Below are 7,869 nucleotides of genomic sequence, written 5' to 3'. Positions count from 1 at the left end.
CATCATTGTTTTTGCTAGGTTGAGCATCAACATGAACATTATCATTAACATTATCACTAGGTTCATGTTCATCACCTGATTGAGTTTCAGCATCAAAAATAGAAATATCATTGGGATTCTCAGGTGTGTCTACAGTAGGTTCACTAGAAGCATGCAAAGTCCTATCGTTTTTCTTATTCTTCTTTTTAGAAGAAGTAGGTGCCTCTAAATTATTTCTCTGAGAATCTTGCTCGATTCTCTTAGGGTGGCCTTCAGGATACAAAGGTTCCTGAGTCATTCTACCAGTTCTAGTAGCCACTCTAACAGCAAAGTCATTTTTATTATTTAATTCCTCAAGCAAATCATTTTGAGCTTTAAGTACTTGATCAACTTGAGTAGCAACCATAGACGCATATTTGCTAATGAGTTGGAGTTCATCTTTAACTCTAGCCAAGTTATCGCTTACGCGTCCTATCTCGAAAGCATTATTCTTTAACTCTCTACCAACATAAGCATTAAAACTTTCTTGTCTAGCCATAAAGTCATCAAATTCATCTAAGCATGGGCTATGAAATTTAGTAGAGGGTATTTCAACTTTATCATATCTATAGAGAGAATTTACCTTTACTACCTGTGTCGGGTTATCAAGACAATATGGTTCTTCAACATGTGGTATATTAAGACCATGTATTTCTTCAATAGGAGGTAAATTCTTAACATCTTCAGCTTTAATACCTTTTTATTTCATTGATTTCTTTGCCTCTTGCATATCTTCAGGACTGAGAAATAAAACACCTCTCTTCTTTGGGGTGGGCTTAGGAATAGGCTCAGGAATTGGCTCCATTGGTTCAGGAATTGCTTCAGGAATTGGCTCAGGAAGAGTCCAATTATTTTCATTAGTCAACATATTATTCAATAATATTTCAGCTTCGTCGACTGTTCTTTCCCTGAAAACACAACGAACACAACTATCCAAGTAGTCCTTGGAAGCATCGGTTAGTCCATTATAAAAGATATCAAGTATTTCATTTTTCTTAAGAGGATGATCAGGCAAAGCATTAAGTAACCGGAGAAGCCTCCCCCAAGCTTGTGGGAGACTCTCTTCTTTGATTTGCACAAAATTATATATTTCCCGCAAGGCAGCTTGTTTCTTATGAGCACGGAAATATTTAGCAGAGAAGTAATAAATCATATCCTGGGGACTACGCACACAACCAGGAGCAAGAGAATTATACCAAGTCTTAGCATCACCCTTTAATGAGAAGGGAAATATCTTAAGGATATAAAAATAGCGAGACTTCTCATCATTAGTAAACAGGGTAGCTATATCATTCAACTTGGTAAGATGTGCTACAACAGTTTCAGATTCAAGGCCATAAAAAGGATCAGATTCAACTAGAGTAATAATCTCAGGATCAACAGAGAATTCATAATCCTTATCAGTAACACAGATAGGTGAAGTAGCAAAAGCAGGGTCAGGTTTCATTCTAGCATTAAGAGACTGCTGCTTCCATTTAGCTAATAATTTCTTAAGATCATATCTATCATTGCAAGCAAAGATTTCCCTAGCAGCTTCTTCATTCATAACATAACCCTTAGGAACAACATGCAATACATAATCATTGGGAGAACCTTCATCATCACTATCATCAGTAATATCATGTTCAATATTTTCATTCCCCCTAACTCTAGCAAGTTGTTCATCAAGAAATTCACCTAATGGCAAAGTAGTATCACGCACAGAAGTAGTTTCATCATGCATAGCACAAGTGGCATCATCAATAACATGCGACATATCAGAATTCATAGCAGTAGCAGGTTTAGGTGTCGCAAGCCTACTAATAATGGAAGGAGAATCTAGTGCAGAGCTAGATGGCCATTCCTTACCTCCCCTCGTAGTTGAGGGCAAAATCTTGGTTTTAGCGTCTTTCAAGTTCTTCATAGTGATCAACAGATATAAATCCCAAGTGACTCAGAGAATAGAGCTATGCTCCCCGGCAACGGCGCCAGAAATTAGTCTTGATAACCCACAAGTGTAGGGGGTCGCAACAGCTTTCGAGGGTGAAGTACAACCCAAATTTGTTGATTCGACACAAGGGGAGCCAAAGAATATTCTTGAGTATTAGCAGTTGAGTTGTCAATTCAACCACACCTGGATAACTTAATATCTGCATCAAAGTATTTAGTAGCAAAGGTGGTATGATAATAAAGGTAATGGTAGCAAAAGTAAAGATAAATGTTTTTGGGTTTTTGTAGGAGTTGTAACAGTAGCAACGGAAAAGTAAATAAGCGAAGAACAAGATATGAAAAGCTCGTAGGCAATGGATCAGTGATGGATAATTATGCCGGATGTGATTCCTCATGTAATAGCTATAACATAGGGTGACACAGAACTAGCTCCAATTCATCAATGTAATGTAGGCATCTATTCTGTAAATAGTCACACGTGCTTATGGAAAATAACTTGCATGAGATCTTTTGTCCTACCCTCCCGTGGCAGCGGGGTCCTAGTGGAAACTAAGGGATATTAAGGCCTCCTTTTAATAGAGAACCAAAACAAAGCATTAGCACATAGTGAATACATGAACTCCTCAAACTACGGTCATCACCGAGAAGTATCCCCATTATTGTCACTTCGGGGTTGTCGGATCATAACACATAATAGGTGACTATAGACTTACAAGATAGGATCAAGAACACACATATATTCATGAAAACATAATAGGTTCAGATCTGAAATCATGGCACTCGGGCCCTAGTGACAAGCATTAAGCATAGCAAAGTCATAGCAACATCAATCTCAGAACATAGTGGATACTAGGGATCAAACCCTAACAAAACTAACTTGATTACATGGTAAATCTCATCCAAAACATCACCGTCCAGCAAGCCTACGATGGGATTACTCACGCACGGCAGTGAGCATCATGAAATTGGTGATGGAGAATGGTTGATGATGACGACAGCGACGAATCCCCCTCTTTGGAGCCCCGAACGGACTCCAGATCAGCCCTCCCGAGAGAGATTAGGGCTTGGCGGCGGCTCCGTGTCGTAAAACGCGATGAAACTTTCTCTCTGATTTTTTTCCGCGAGACGGAATATATAGAGTTGGAGTTGAGGTCGGTGGAGCTCCAGGGGGCCCACGAGATAGGGGGGCGCGCCCTAGGGGGGGCGCCGCCTGTCTCGTGGACAGGCCCTGGGCCCCCTGATGTATTTCTTTCGCCCAAAAATTCTTATTAATTCCAAAAAGTGCCTCCATGGATTTTCAGGACATTCCGAGAACTTTTCTTTTCTACACATAAAACAACATCATGGCAGTTCTGCTGAAAATAGCGTCAGTCTGGGTTAGTTTCATTCAAATCATGCAAGTTAGAGTCCAAAACAAGGGCAAAAGTGTTTGGAAAAGTAGATACGTTGGAGACGTATCACCGGCCCTCTCGCGTCCTCCTTCTAGCTGCATCATAACAATGATTTAATTACCTACTATACCCCTGTCCTAGTTTATATGTAGGATTTAACAAATAAAATATGAATGTATGTCGCCAAAGATTATATAGTTGGATTCATATTTGAACATAGTTTCCAATTATATAATTTTTATAACATGCATTAACATTTTGTTGGTTAAATTTGAGGGCAAAGTATGGCATAGAATATAAAGGGGACTATAGTCCAAGACGGAGGTAGTAGCACACGGCCGCTCTCTACGCAGCGACGCAAGTGTTGGCCGACTTGTAGGCGACCATTTCCTACGTGTTCAACTGCTCTATGTGTGTGGTTGCTTGCGGTTGAGGCGGACGCGGCGCGCTCTGCTCGCGTCCCTCGCGCGCTCTCTGCTCTCGCGTCCCTCCAGGTGCTCTGCCCTCGTCCCTCCACGCGTGATGCTAGTGTTTGGGGTTGGCGCACGATCACGCACGTTCGTGTGCATGCGTTTGCGCCTGGCACAATGCGACAATGTAGTTACCCGCTGCAAAAACTGCCATGCGGAGGCGCCGAGAATCCAGGCCGCCCGGCCCCCATTTATTCCTGCGGCCATTTACCTTCATCTCTCGCGTCACATGACACAATAAGCACAACCACGATGACACATACAGAGAGGACATCTAGCGGTTCCAATGGCGATCCCCGTGGTTCCAATGGCGCTCCCAGCAGCCGACGACGACAACGGCGGGTAGTTCACCACGCATCACGAAGTGGACACCCACATGAAGGGGAAGGCCCTATCGGTGGTGTACACGAACAATCCGGTGTCGGTGGAGAGCTCCATCCAAACTATGTAGCAGTTCCTTGCCGATGACAAGTACCAAGTGGTCGGCTTCGACCTCGAGTACACCATCGGTCGTGCCGGGCATGATCAGAAGGTTGTCGTCGCCCAGTTGTGTGTGCAACATGACGTCCTCATCTACCACTACCATCTGGCCACAAGGCCTTTCGAGCGTTTCTCCAGGTTTATCAACAGCTCCGACTACAATTTCGCTGCGGTGGACACCACCAATGATCTAAAAGCGCTTAAGGTTTCAGGGTTCAAATGTCGGAATCTTGTCAACATCCAGGACCACTACAAGGTCTAGGGCAGCAACAACAACAAACAGAACTCCCTAGTTGACCTCACCTCGGCCATCATCGACCCCTACTACATGAAGATGAAGAATGAGAGCAAGAAGGACAAGAAAGCCTGGCACAGTGTTTGGCATGAGAGACGGGATGAAGAACACATCAAGTACGCGGCCAAGGACGCGTACACAAGCTACGAGATGTACATGCGGATCATTGACATGAGGAAGTATCTTCTTCATGCCCCAAACAAGGGATCAAGCCACAGAGCAGTGGCGGGAGCTTCACAAGAAGTCGATGACTAGACGATCGTTTCTCCTACTTTTTTTTGAAATGATTTCTCCTACTTTAGAATATATATATATAGGGTGGGTCTATTATGATAACACCCTTAAGAGTGTTATTCTGCACACCAAAAGTGCTTATTCTGCTAACACCTGCGGGCTGAGACGCGCAGCTAGCTGACCCGAACGGACACGGAGATAAAAAATAAGACAACCCCAGCCGAACCCCGACTCCTCCATCTCCTCGTGCCCACCCCTCCTCCATCTCCTCGTGCCCACCCCCACCTCCTCCCACCTTCGCCCCCAAATCCTCTGGCAACGCCGACGCGCAACGGCGCCGCCCTCCTGCGCCCACTCCGTCCACCACCCAGGGCACTTCCCCTGGCGATGGATCTGGCCCTGCTGCGCCCCTCCTCCCCCGTGCTGGATCCGCCGCCAGCCAATGGATCCCGTCCGCCCTCGACCATCCTGCCGCCGGAGCTTCACCATGTCACGGGGGTGCACGGCGGCACGACCACTGTCTACCGGCGGTGACCCGTCACCGAGCCCCCCTGCCCCCCTGTGGTCACCCTCTTCCTCTCGGGGTCGCCGCTCCTTCATGCCGGCCAGGGCGAGGTGTTGTCCCGGCGTGGTGGCCGCCAAGGCTTCGCCTCTTCCGGATCCGGCGGCCATGGCCTCCGACGTCTCATCTGCTGCTTCCCGCGGATGTACCTCATGAAGAAGATGGCGACTGTGGTGGCAACGCCTCGCGCCCCAAGGAGGAGTAGGGGCAGCAGCGCTGGGGCAAAGGTTGGTGGCAGGAAGGGCGGGCCCAAGTGCAGGGTGGTGCTGCCCTACATTGTCGCCGCCAGTGTGTAGTTCGGCTGGGCGCTGCAGCTCTCCCTCCTCACCCATGAAGTTCGCCGTCGACGCCCTCTGCACATTGCTGTTCGTTTTGGTGTCTGTCGACTCTGTCCGCAACACAGTGCAATACGTTCGGTAGTGCAGCTCACTTCACCCGGTGTTTTTTGTACAAATGCAGGCCACTTCGTCAGTGCTTTTGACAGGCGACCTGCAGTTCGCCCCCTCCCCTCGGCGGCCCAGCGGCCACCACGAGCCGGCGACGCTGCAGCTCATTTTGGGTTGATGTTGAATTGATCGGCGCTGAAAGCCCGTGCAGTCTGGTGCGGCACAAGTATTCAGTATGGGCGGCGGCGAGGTAGCTCATGTAGTTCTTGTACGCGGCGCGTGCGGTTTGTTTGCACCCCATGTGCATGATGCATGCAGGTCGTGTGTGTGTGTGTCAACGTTCAGTTCGCCGGGAAACTACAGAAGAAAAAAGATCATTTTTTAAGTTCATTTTCTTCTTGAACGTGTTAGAGAGAAAATGTAAGAAATTATAAAAAAGATGTAGTCCGTTGGTGCACTGCTTGCGGCTCGTGCGGTTCGTCTGTGTAGTTTTTTAGGTTTTTTTATTTGTAAAATGGGTATCTGGTTCATTTTGTGGTGGTTGGTGCTTCACCTTATGAAAAAAGAGGAAAAAGTAATTCCCATCAGATAAAAAAACATCAGAGGCACCCACTTGGGAAATAGAAAAAGTGTCTGGTATGTGAATTTTTGAAGCTCACTTTGTAATCTCATGTAGTTCACTATAAAATCCTCCGTGGTTCATTTGGTAAACAGAAAACAAAACATCTAAAAAAAGCTCGCTTCTTATTAGATGTAGTTCACTCGCTCAGTCCATGCGGTCCACTTACTGGATCTACACACGTAAAAAATATTGAGTTTGAAAAAAACTCACGTGGTTCACTTTCGGTAGTATCTCGGCCTGTCTACGGTAGTCTCGAGGTTCACTTTTCATAGGATTGCGGGTCACCAACGCTTGACATAAAGTGCACTCCACCTCGTTTGAGAAAATTTACATCCCATAAAAAAATCATGCAGTGCACTTGTCCGTCTGATGAAGTGCGGGTTTTAGTCCAAAGAAGTGCGGTTTGCTACCTCGTTTGAGAAATTTATGTCCCACAAAAAAAAATGATGCAGTGCACTTGCCCGTCTGATGAAGTGCGGGTTTTAGTCTAAAGAAGTGCGGTTTGCTACCTCGTTTGGGAAAATTTACGTCCCACAAAAAAGAAATCATGAAGCGCACTTGTTGGTCTGATGCAGTGCAGTTTTTTGTCGGAAAGCAGTGCGGTTTTCTGTGTGATGCAGTGCATACGACGATTTTGTGTCGCGAAAAAACAGAGTGTCCGCATTTTTGTAAATTTGAAATTTCTCTTAAACCGTAAAGTATTAGAGAGAGTGTTCTACATGAAAAAGTTGCGCCTCGTCAATATCTTTCCAACGGCATATCTTTTGAATCATTTCGACCGGCAGTTTGTAAAAATTTCACCAAAAACGACCGCTGCCACTCGTCGTCCGCCGCACCATTTTCAAAATTAACTTAAAACCATACGGAATTTCAAAAATATTTCAACATATGAAAGTTGCGCCTCGTTCGTAGCTTTCCAACGGCGTATCACACGCCTCGTTTCGACAAGCAGTTCAAAAACTGGAGCCAAAACAGTACCAAAAATTTGAAAAAAATTGAAAAACAGAATTCCGCGATTTAGTAAATTTGAAACTGCTCTTAAACCGTAATGAATTAGAGAAACATTTATATATGAAAAAGATGCGCCTCGATGATATCTATCCAATGGCGTATCGTTTGCTTCATTCCGACGAGCGGTTTAGAAAAAAATGCGAAAAAACGCTCGCTGTCACTCGTCATCCGCCGCACCATTTTTAAAACTGCTCTTAAACCGTGTAGAATCTCGAAAAGTGTTCAACATGTCGAAGTTGCGCCTAATCCATAGATTTTCAACGGTATATTATACACCTTATTCCGATAAACGGTTAAAAAATTAGAGCGAAAACAGTACCGAAAAAATAACGCGTGCAGTTTTTTCCGACGAGAAATTCACTAGTCTCTATTGCAGTGCTCATCATCAAAATGATGCAGTGCGCTTCTGTTGAGCGTGCAGTGCCGAAGTGGTGTGCAGAATAGTTATTCTGCTAATATTAGCAGAATAGA

The sequence above is a fragment of the Triticum dicoccoides genome, chromosome 1B, assembly GCF_002162155.2.
Source record: "Triticum dicoccoides isolate Atlit2015 ecotype Zavitan chromosome 1B, WEW_v2.0, whole genome shotgun sequence".
In the NCBI taxonomy this organism is placed as follows: Eukaryota; Viridiplantae; Streptophyta; class Magnoliopsida; order Poales; family Poaceae; genus Triticum; species Triticum dicoccoides.
The sequence above is the reverse complement of the archived record's forward strand: the minus strand, read 5'-3'. Positions refer to the sequence as shown.